At 43.1% G+C, this 12,006-nt stretch overlaps 3 long non-coding RNA genes across 3 annotated transcripts; 1 reads left to right on the plus strand and 2 right to left on the minus strand.

Moving 5' to 3' along the window:
• Positions 1-214: 214 nt before the first annotated feature.
• On the minus strand, positions 215-3,247 carry LOC132465737 (uncharacterized). The gene is made up of 3 exons (XR_009527685.1): positions 3,158-3,247; positions 868-1,041; positions 215-678 (listed from the first exon to the last, which is right to left on the minus strand). It is a non-coding gene; the product is annotated as an uncharacterized LOC132465737 (long non-coding RNA).
• On the plus strand, positions 3,025-3,437 carry LOC132465741 (uncharacterized). Its single transcript, XR_009527686.1, has 2 exons — positions 3,025-3,195; positions 3,298-3,437. It is a non-coding gene; the product is annotated as an uncharacterized LOC132465741 (long non-coding RNA).
• A 6,269-nt stretch (positions 3,438-9,706) lies between these two features.
• LOC132464250 (uncharacterized) lies at positions 9,707-10,658 on the minus strand. The gene is made up of 2 exons (XR_009527209.1): positions 10,550-10,658; positions 9,707-10,116 (listed from the first exon to the last, which is right to left on the minus strand). It is a non-coding gene; the product is annotated as an uncharacterized LOC132464250 (long non-coding RNA).
• Between the last annotated feature and the right edge of the window lie 1,348 nt (positions 10,659-12,006).

Genomic DNA, 12,006 nt, shown 5'->3' on the forward strand with positions numbered 1-12,006 from the left:
AAAGCCAATTGAATCGATCCGAGATGTAGGCTAACTTTTCTTAAATAATTAATACAGTTACATAGGGTAAACTTCACTTTGGTGCACAAAAATCATGAAATACACGGAGCCGTCCCAAAGCGTGACCGACCCTCACATTGCAAAACCGGAAGTCCCGACCTTGGGTGTCTTGAAAGGCGCCTCTAAATTAAATGTATTATTATTATTATTATATTAAACAGTCTATCAGACTATTTTTTGATTTTTATTATTTATACGTTATTACACGGCTCTATTAAATGCTATTAAATTATCCTTATCTTATCCATTGCCAGTGTCATTGTTAAGGCAGTAGTCCCAGTAAATCACCAATAGGTGTCACTGTGTCAGCATTGCTATGTAAACAGAGCAAAAAAGATAAATGTAGTAAGCTATTGCATTTTGCAGAAAATCTTAATTAAATGTGTTAATTAAATTGAATAGTTAAATAAGTTGTCAAATATACAAAGACTAATAAAATATGCAGTCAGAGAAAGTGTGCTGTAGTGGTAAAGATGTTTATTTTCATGGACAAGCATCACCTATCTTCAATTTTCCAACACTCTCATTTAGCATGCTCCACTCAGGGATAATCTTCAGCCTTCCAGCACCACAGGCCTCCATTGCAGTAGAAACACATCTTGACAGCATCATCACGATCTTGTGGAGAAATGATAAAATGTATATATTAGCTGAAAGACAGCTGTTTGAGATTTGAATATACCGGTACTTGGTTTGTTCCTCATATTTCATTTCATTATAGTAGAAAGTATAGCCCTATATTATACATTTAATTTATATGCATTCACTTTACTTATTAAGATTTCGATTTTTAAATGGAAAACTTACATTTACAGATGCTTTCTCCTGAGTTTTGATGAGGCAAAGTCCTCTATAATGTCTTCAAAATCCAGGGAGGTTGTAAATCTATTCTCAATTGCCAACAGGGCAAAGGCATTCAGTTTTTTTTCTGTTACTGTTGCTCTCCGGTATGTTTTCACTCGTTTAAACGTAGAAAATGATCTTTCTCCTGAACAGTTTGCAATCGGTAATGTCAGATACATTTCCCATACTTTCCCAAATGTCCACATTAGGGAAAGCATCCCTCAAGCCTAGCTCTAGGAGCTTCTTGTATATGGCCATGACTGATTCTTCATCTTTCACCATTGAGATGAACTGGCAAAACTCTGCTGTAAAGTCCTCCTCAAGATCCTGAGGGTATATTTTCTTTCGTTTTTCTGTGGCTGCACGGATTTGTTCAATGTCCATTGATTTTGTTTTAGTGAGGAAACCAAATTTCTCCTCCACATTTTTGTATGCGTCTTTGCGTCGTTTCAATTCTTGTGACAAGCAGTCACAGATGACATAATGTGTGTCAATCAGGAATGCTTCACGGCCTGAGCGCTGCACCTCTGGACCTGCAGACTCACCGAACATAACTTTCTTCACTCATCTTCTTTGGCTATCTGCTTTGTATCCCTCTGTTGCTGTGAGAGTTTTGGCCTCTGCTTCATAGACATTGAAATCATTTCTGGCCTGTCCTATGAACTCTATGAGTGAACTGTACAGAATAGGAACAGTACATACATCAATTTGTACCTGCTGCAATGCTTTGCTGGTTAAATTGATTCTTCTCAGCAGGGCATCCCACAGTACCGTCATAACTGCAGTTTCAAGGGTGTCCATCACTGTTCTTAATTGACTCGCCTCATATTAAGCAGCTCTGGGGGTTCCATGGTTAATTTTGATTTCATTCAAAGCATCCTGAATAGCTTTGTAGCCAAATCTCAGAGCTTTTGTTGCATCAGCTCTCGCAGACCACCTTGTGCCGGAAAGGCTCTTCAGTGTCAGACCTCGTCCACATTTTGTGAGGTGGGCTGTTAAAATCTCCCACCGCGAAGTTGAAGCCGAGAAATTTTTTTAAAGATTTTGAATGAAGCCAAAAAATGAAACTGCTTCCAGGCAACATTCTGCTGCACATGCACCAACTAAATTAAGAGAATGTGCAGAACATGGTACGAAGTCAGCATTAGGATTTATATTTTTTATTCTTGCCTGCAGTCCAGAATATTTCCCTGCCATATTACTTTCATTGTCGTAGCTCTGCCCACGACAGTCCATCAAATGAATGTCCAGTTCTTTTAACTCAGATTTGAGTGTTTCCTCCATGTGCTCTGCAGTATGACCATGTAGTGGTATGAACTCCAAAAATCTCTCGACAGGCTCCCCACTTTTCTTCAGGACATAGCAAATTATCAAAGCGAGCTGATCAACATGTGTGACATCAGGTGTTGAGTCCACAATGATGGAGAAATACTTGCCATCTTTAACTTCTTTTACAATGGCACGCAGAACCTTCTCAGCCATCAGCTGAATAAACTCATCACAAACTGTAGAGGACAGGTAACTGGTATTTCCCCTGCCCTTGTTTCCGTATCTGGCTAGATGTTCTGACAGTAGTGGATCAAAGCGACTAATTAACTCCAAGCATCCCAAAAAGTTCCCATTGTGGGGTGATCCTACTAACTCATCGTCCCCACGGAAGGGCAGTCCTCGCGAAGAAAGAAACTGAATAGTTGCCACTATACGTTTCAAAATGTTGAGCCAGTATGCCCTCTCAGACTCCTGTTGCTGTACTATGTTTGAATCTATGCGTGCATTTTTATTTCCAAGTGATGATAGACTTAGCACAGCAGTGCGATGATCCATACAATTCGCATGTTCATGCAAGCGTTTAGCACAGTTTTTCCAGTCATTAAATCCAGTGACAAATTGATTGTCTCTTATACTGAACAACTTGCAGCAGTAACAGAATACATTACCAGTAGACGGTGAGTACACTAACCATTTTCTTGACAGGGTTTCTCCATTTAGCTTTTTTCTAAAGAAATGTTCCTTAGTTAAGCTTTGGTTAATGTCTCCATATTTCCTCTTTGATGCAGAGAAATCTCCAATATTTTGACAGGGATGGTTTTGTGCAAAGTACTAACGCATCCTGTCGTCAGTTTGGTCCCACTTTGCAGGATCAGATGGATAGCTTGTCAATACCCTTACCGGGTCTAGAGGCTCCGTCAAAATGATATTGGGCTCACTTTTTCTGGCCGGCTGCTGTTCTTCCATCATTTTGTCATTCTGTGACGGCGCTGATGTTGACGGTGCCACAGCGTCTTCCGCCGCGTCTTCGGGCCGCGTCTCCGGGCCTGGCTCCGGTCCTGGCTGCGGGCCTGGCTCGGTTGGCTGCGGGCCTGGCTCGGCCTCTGGCTCTGCTGACACGAGCAGGTTCACAGCTGTCGGACGGCTGCCCCACAGAAACTTCTGTAAAGCCCCCCGCTGTTTCTTCTTTTGTTCCTCTTCATTTTTTTTCTTTTTACGTTTTGCCGCACCCGAAAGCATCTTGAATGTTAGCCTACTCAAGAAACGACCTGCCTGCTAGCTTTATTGTTCCGCTTAGTCTTGACCCGCTGACCTCCCCTCGGACTTAACTGATTGGCGTTAATGTGACGTAACGTTAAGATAAACAACGTCACTATTTTTAGTTAATTAATATATATTGATATATTATCACTGAAATAAATAGTAGGTAGGACTTTTGTATTGGCTATTTCATTTTTATTTTTTTTATTTTTTGTTGTACTTCTGTCTGGGCCCCCCCCCCCGCCAATCAGGCCCTAGGCACGTGCCTAGTTTGCCTTTGGGTTAATCCGGCTCTGCCTGTAACCATTTCTGCTTCCTTCTGATATCAAGAGCAAAACTCTGTATTTGCACTTGCAGTTTGAGAGCATCATCTGCTGGAAGGAACTTAAATTTCCGAAAACGGGGATCAAGTGCAGCAGCAATGAGACACATTTTTCCCACCCTCTTTAAATACAAGCACCTGCTGCCACCTTGACAATATCCCCTCTTCTGCTTTGGTCTGGAAAAAGGTCATGGCAGCTGAATCAAATGATTTTTTGTGGGTGGATTTCAGGAGACCCTTCAGCAGGGGGGGGGGAGAACAGAGGCTGTGACATAAGATTGACCACTAAGGAAAACCGTGGCTTGCTCATAGGGCTTGAGCACAACCTCCAGTTCCTCCAGAAGACTCCATTGATAGTTTTTCAGATCAAGATAGTGCTTTCCGCGCTGTGTGATTTCTGGATCTGATAGCGTCGCAACCACTGGCCATCGCTGCTCTAAAACACGTTCAATCATGTAGTATGAACTGTTCCAACGGACTACTACATCCTGTATCAGTTTATGTTCAACTGTGCCCATCTGTTGTTGTTTAAGCTTCAGCTTAGTGGTAGCTGGCTCACTTTTCTTTATGTGTTTTACAAGGCACCGTGTAGCTGCGAGTGCCTTGTCAATCTCAGGGTTCTTCATTGCGTTGTTGACTACCAGTTGAAGTGTATGCCCAGCGCACCGATGGGATACCACCCCAAATCTCTCTTCCCGGATTCTGAGAGCTGCCACAATGTTACTTGCATTGTCATGGACGATAGCAAGGACATTCTCAAACGAAATGTTGAATTTTTCTGCCACATTTCTGCCTCCAGACATAAGGCAATGTTTTCTGCTGTGTGGCGTTCTTCAACTGGCAGTGTTATCAAATTGAAGGAGACAAGCTCCCAATTGTCATCAATGAAATGACAAGTTGCCCCTACGTAGGCTTCTGTCACCAGACTGGTCCAGGCATCAGTGCTAAGGGAGATTTTGGATGTGGCCATTTTAAGTTTTTAAGTTTCTCTACTGAAGTTTCATACTTCTTCTCGATCAGAGTAGTGAAATGGCGCCTAGAAGGCAGAGTGTAACCTGCTTGGAAGGTGGTCAGCATTTCTTTAAATCCCTCGCCCTCAACCACAGAAATTGGCCTCATGTCTTTGCAAATCATTGATACGACGCTCTCAGTAAGTATGGCCAGTGTTGTGCCTGAACGCGTTCATTGAACGATAGTTCATGAACTCGTTCATATTTTCGGCGAACGTGAACTGAACGTACTGTATTACTGCCTGATGAACGTTACTGTGAACTCGTTCATTCTGGTGTCTGTGAACGGCACGCGCACTCGGTTTAACTTTGTTCAATTGGGGGGTTATTTGTTTATCAAAACGGCGGATGCGCGCGCAGAATGAGAACATTTGTTTGACCGGTTGCCATGGTTATCTCTGTGGTTAATTTGCAGTTGCGGTGTTGTCAGCTTACTGTTACATTAAACTGCATTCAGAAAATGCGGTTATATGCTATAGACCCTATAGTGTCTGTGGTGTAAAGGCTGGGACGAATTAAAAAATATAAATACACTTTATGTTGAAAGTATAGACCGTCCCGATTCCCATTGAAACGAATGGCGCGGTGATTATTCTTCAAAACGAGATCTGTTAAATTGTGAAAAATGAATCAAACTGTAATCAGACAACACGGTTATATGCTATAGACCAGGGGTCTCAAACTCGCGGCCCGCGGGATGGTATTTTGTGGCCCCCTACTTGACATCAAAGTTTAGTTTTGTGCGGCCCGCTCATTGTTGTCAAACGCACATTTTTGCTGAGTCGCTTGCCACGCTTTTTTATCACTTGTGATAGGGTGACCAGATGTCCCGGTTTTGCCGGGACAGTCCCAATTTTGAGTTGCATGTCCGGAGTCCAGACCAAAGCCAAAGGACACTAAAATGTCCCGGTTTCACCAACCACTATGAAATGTCCCCTGTTGTCAGCGATTACATAGCCAACGTGATCTAATTATAGACTTTTTTTTGTGGAATACTTTTTGTGGCCCAGCCTGACCCAGACCCTACCTCCAGCGGCCCCCAGGTAAGTTGAGTTTGAGACCCCTGCTATAGACCCTAGAGTGTCTGTGGTATAAAGGCTGAGACGAATTTCGAATTATAAATATGTACAATCCATAACGTTAGCTCTCTGGCTCATAGCTCAGCGGACTAGAATACCTCCTTGAATCATTGCTTGTTGGCCGGAAACGGAAATGGGGGCTGTTTACGTTTGGTTGTAGTCTTTTCGCTCGGTTCTCCGACTCAACAGTAGGGCTAGAACCGAGCGAAAAGACTACAACCAAATTTGAACTACAACCAAACTAGTTCCCTTTCCGCTTCCGGCCAACGAACAATGAGTCTTCCAACAGAAATCAATGGGATTTACAAAATGCGCTAAATGTACAATAAAACACGATAGAAACTATTTCGCTACGATGCTTGATTCAACCACTCTATTTCATCCTAGACAAATCACGAAGTGGGCTCGATGTTCAAAATACCGGAAAAAAATAATAGCTCACACAGCAACATATTGAAAAAAAGAACTATGAACTAGTTCATTTTTTGGAACTGTGAACTTAGTTCAAATCTTTGAATTATGAACGTTGAACTGAACTAGTTCATTTTAAAATTTGTGAACTGAACTTTGAACTAGTTCACGTAGAAAGTGAACTATCCCAACACTGAGTATGGCAGCCTCCTGGGGGGTGCAGGGGGTTGTATTTTTCTTGCGAAAGTAATTTTCCACACTATTCTTCTTATCCCTGAAAATAAAGTACACACACACATTAAAATAAATATAATAAACCAACAACAAAGAAACACAATATACGATTTTTCTATGCATCCACCTCAGCAGAGGCTATGCCCTATGATTAATATCAACAAGTAGGCTAATCAAATCCTATGTTTGTAACATAAACGTCACTTGCGCAGTCATTGCATGACAGTGAACACAGTTACTATTACATGCGCCAATTTTTCATTTAAAACCGGAATAGCACTAGTTCTGGCATCTAACTGTGCTCACTGACATGCCATGACTTGCTCAAGCGTTGTAATTTCACACGTTGAATACACGACTATATTACATGTAGTAATTAATTACACCGAAAACATACACTACATACCCTAAAACTTTAGGTTTCGACAATGTATTATAGCCTACTTCAACATCGAGTGCAAAGTGGGGAGTTGAAAAAAACCTTATGGTGCTCGGTCATCTGCAGCTGCTCCCGGGTGGCTGGTGTGCTGGTGCATCGCCGTGGTGCTGGAATGGAAAGCCATCTCCAGTTTGCACAGCCGGCATATCACCGAATCGTTTCCTTTAAAATGAAAATATTCCCAGACTTTTGAAGAACGACTGCGTGTCGCCTTGCACTTTAGGAATTCTGAAGAGCCACTTGCGTTATTAAGCTCCTCCGCTGCCATCTTTATTTTGCGTCTTTCGAATCGACGCGCATTTTTCGCGTCGACGTAATTTCTGCGTCGACGTAATCGATTACGTCGACGCGTTGTCCCAGCCCTAATTGTTACGTATTTTAAGAACCTAAGCTACCCACACATAGACCCTATGAAGCAGGACCAAACATATAAGCCGTAAATACTATACATAGCCACAAGGGGAGCAGGACCTTACTGAAGGCTGCAATAAATACTTTAGCCACAGAAGGCAGCACCACAGACAAGTGAGGAAGCCGAGTGTAAAGGTACGAACACACCAAACGCGTACCCCGCGTACGATTTACGTGCGTAACGCAGCTTAAATGTTGCTTGACCATTTTGTGTCAAAAATGGTCAGCTACTCGCGTACGCTCATACGCGCCTAGATGAGACCGCCCAAAACTTTTTTCCCCCCGCCATTTTTCTTTTGCTGAAACATGTCTGACATCGCCACCATCGCTGCGCTTTATTTGCTGTGGGAGTCCGAGGAGCGTCGCAAACGCAAACGCCGTCGTGTTTGGGTGCACGACATCCTCCGGAGACAGCCACAGCTGGGTGAGTTTCACCACTTGCTCCAAGAACTCCGCCTGGATGACGGCCGGTTTCAGCGGTACTTTTGACTGAGTCGGGCCCAGTTCGATGACCTGCTAGCCCGGGTTGGTGCCAGGATCTCCCGTCAGGACACCAACTACAGGCGCTCCATATCAGCTGCGGAGCGCCTGTCTATCTTGTTTAAATGTGGTCGATAGGGTTTACATGTTTAAATGTGGTCGATAGTGTTTATATATGGTCGATAGGGTTTACATGTGGTCGATAGGGTTTACATGTGGTCCATAGTGTTTAAATGTGGTCCATAGTGTTTAAATGTGGGCGATAGTGTTTAAATGTGGGCGTTAGTGTTTAAATGTGGTCGATAGGGTTTACGTGTGGTCCATAGTGTTTAAATGTGGGTGATAGTGTTTAAATGTGGGCGATAGTGTTTACATGTGGTCGATAGGGTTTACATGTGGTCCATAGTGTTTAAATATGGTCGATAGTGTTTAAATGTGGTCGATAGTGTTTACATGTGGTCGATATTGTTTAAATGTGATCGATAGTGTTTAAATATGGTCGATAGTGTTTAAATGTTCTATTCCCTCACTCTCCACCTCATCCCTAACTCTCCACCTCAAGCTGGTGTGTAGTGAGCGTTCTGGCACCGATTGGCTGCCGTGCATCACCCAAGTGGGTGCTACATATTGGTGGTGGTTAGTGAGGTCCCACCTTCACTTTAGGCGTCTTTGAGTGTTATTAATTATTATTATTATTCATGTTTAACCTCTGTTTTCCTTTTATTCCTAGTCTGTTTTACATAGTTTTGAATGATGACTATATGCTCTGTAAGGTGACCTTGGGTGTCTTGAAAGGCGCCTCTAAATTAAATGTATTATTATTATTTATTATTATCTGTCTCCGGTAAGTTGCGGTTTCATAGCCTAATTACTCTATAACAATCAGCACATTCTGTAGTCAAAAACTATATACACAACGGGGAGAAATTGTTCGGGCGCGTGTTCTGATAGTGCATACATCTATTTCCAATGCACTGTTTATATTTGAGTAGTGACCCATTTATTCAAGCATCATGCACTATGCTCAACTAAGCACGGGGGAGCATAGGCCATTGTGACATCACAGTCAATATTCATTGGGTTAAATTCAACACAAGTCAAACGAAAGCGTGCTGACAACATGGTGATAAAGCAGCTTGCTTTGCACATCTGTTTCCCCTCTTCCACCTACCTGCTATGCATTTCCTGTCAATGCTCCACCCAGTGTTTCAACAGTGTTTTTATATATTATCTATGGTTTCATGCTGACAGAGTACTGTCAGCGGCTGCGCAGAGAGGACCCCTGCCTCATGTGTTTGTAGCGGACGAGGCCTTTCCGCTACGGACCGACCTCATGAGGCCATTCCCCGGACGCATCCTCCCCCGAGAGCGGCGCGTGTTTAACTACCGACTGTCCCGGGCTTGGTTGGTGGTTGAGAACGCCTTCGGCATCCTCTCCTCCCAGTGGCGGATCTACCGGAGGGTCATCGAGGTCCGTCCTGAGCTGGCGGAGAGATGCGTCAAGGCCACCTGTGTGCTCCACAACCTCCTCCGCAGAACAGCACCAACAGCAGCAGTGAGAGATTGCCTCCCTGTTGGTGTGGTGTTGCCTCTGCCAGGGCTGGGGAGAGTGGCTGCCAACAACGCTGGGAGAGAGGCCATCCGGATCCGCGAGACCTTCACCTCCTACTTCTCTGCAGAAGGGACCGTCTCGTGGCATGACACCATCGTATAGTGCAGTGCACAACAACCCCAAAACGGCTCTTTTAAGAGCCACCCACACAAAACAAAAGGGATTCCTTCATCATTATTAAATTGTTATTAAAAAAATTCAATTAAGTAGTGTTATTAAAAATGTATATTTGTGTCCATGCATGCTAGATCTTAAAATCATATCTTGAGAGAAGAGTTGTGAGAAATATTTTATTTAAAAAATAATTATATAAATAATAAAAATAACATAAGAACAATATAATATAAACATAACGGAACAATAACAAATGAACAGTTAACAGTGACATCAGCCTAGTTCTTTCCCTGGAGAGATTGTCACCACCACTAGCTAATAAGCTTAAACAGGTTCCAAATTAAGGGTGAAATTAGAATTGTCAAATATGACCTTACGAATTTGGAATTTAACGTACTCCAGTACTTCAGGTGGCATTCTATCCAGGGAAGGAACTAGGCCCATGACAAAGTGCTCATTCCCAGAGAGCGGGGTAGGGGTAGGCACAGCATTTTGCCTCTGCAGGGCCTGGAGGATGGCTGTCTGTATATTTGTGTTTCCCTCCGGTACCCTGGCTCTCTTCCTCTTCGTCCCTGTATGGAATGTAAAACACCATAATTTGTAAGTTAGTGCAATACTTCACAAGTGAAAAGCCTATTGAACATGCATGTGTGTTTGGTTTGAAGTGTTGTAACTTATAGTATTAATTAGGGCTGTCAAATTAACGCGTTAATTTCGATTAATCAGGGGAGGATCAAGAAGTTACGAGAGAGAGAGAAGGGAGAGAAACAAACGGTAGGCTATACAGCTGTTTATAAACAGGCATAAAAGTGTCGTATAGGTATGCGATTAATTTAGATGAATTAATCACAGAGCCTGTAATTAATTTGATCAATTTTTTAAATTGCTTGACGGCACTAGTAGTAATCCATGAACCGTCTTCTTATCAGTTAAATCTTAAACGGTTAGCCATAAACATAGTTGAACCCCTGAAATTAATGCTATACATCTTTGTCCTGTACTTACCGCTCTGTGGTCTTGGGGCAGGGCCAGCCTCAGGAACAGGTACACAGGAAGGGCCAGCGGCAGGGACAGGGGCAGGAGCAGGAGCAGGAGCAGCGTCCTCTGTGTCTGATGTAGGGAAAAACGGTCTGTCTAGTTACTGGACCAGATGAAATGAGACGGAGAGGTAATAAAGTCTGTCGGCACGAGGACCTTGGATTTATTAAGTAAAGTGGCAACGGTTATACAGAGTCATAAAGCGTGAGAAATCGAATATGTCTAAGTCCCTAATCAGCGCTGATGGTTCGTCCAGAGCTTCGCCTCCATGGAAGGTCTGCTGCAGAAGAAGGTGATGAGTTCCTGTGTGATACACTCTTATGCTGTATCCTCCTCTCGATGAGGTGTGTGCGTTTGAGATGTGTATGGTTCTGTGTGTTTTTGATTGACCTTGCCTCCCAGGCCTTAGTGTATGCCTGTGTATCTTCTTGTGTTCTTCCTAACGGGGGAGAGCTTCACAGAGTCTCCTGTTTGTGACTCTCCCGTTCTTGAGGATGACTGGTGCATTGTCTGAGTGTACAACATCTGCCTGGCTGAGAAATGGGGCCTTCGGCTCCGGCCTTGACCTGACTATATATTATGTGTGTGTTATGTGTTAAAAGTTGACTATATTGTAATGTGACTGCCGTGTGATGTGCTCTTCAGGCTAGGGTAGGAGTTAGCTATATTTATAATGTACATGTGATGCACTCAGCAGGTTATTTTGCCCAACATATCCCCCTCAAGTCGTCGCAAGACGACTTTTACTCATTAGGGGTACGAGGGATAGGACTACAGCGCGGGACTATCATGATAACACTTTTAGAAATAACAGAAAGAATGCAAAACGATCATAAAAACAAACAACCATGAGCATGGGACTAAAACAACTCGCTGGACCGGGTGTATGGGGAACCACGTGGGAGAAACGCCACCCATGCTTCAGACATGGGTATGCCATACACACCCCACCTAGGGGGTGGCATCCACCCCGGCCTTACATCGCGAGCAGACAATACCAACAATACTGGCCGCAGATAATACACAAAAAACATACCACAAGTATACAATAATACAAAAAACAAATATCAAACGATACCAAAAAACAACAACCAACAACAAAGCTGGCCATACAACAAAACCAACACCAAACCATAATAATAACAACAAAAATGCAACAATAAAACAAACTCCAAACAAAAAACAGTATCAGCAAAAAGCAGCAATAAGACTAACAAACAATAACAATATCAAAATGCAACAATCACACAAACACTACACTAACGATCACAGGAAAGAAATGTAACCATGAAACGTGTCCCTAAATAATAATAATATCAGAAAGATATGAGGTAGACAACGAATGGCAATCCCCCTCAACCCATCCCTAGATGACCGCACACTAAGGATGTGAGGAGGAGTTAACTGGTCGTGTAACAATAAGC

The sequence above is a fragment of the Gadus macrocephalus genome, chromosome 1 (genome assembly GCF_031168955.1).
Source record: "Gadus macrocephalus chromosome 1, ASM3116895v1".
Classification (NCBI taxonomy): Eukaryota; Metazoa; Chordata; class Actinopteri; order Gadiformes; family Gadidae; genus Gadus; species Gadus macrocephalus.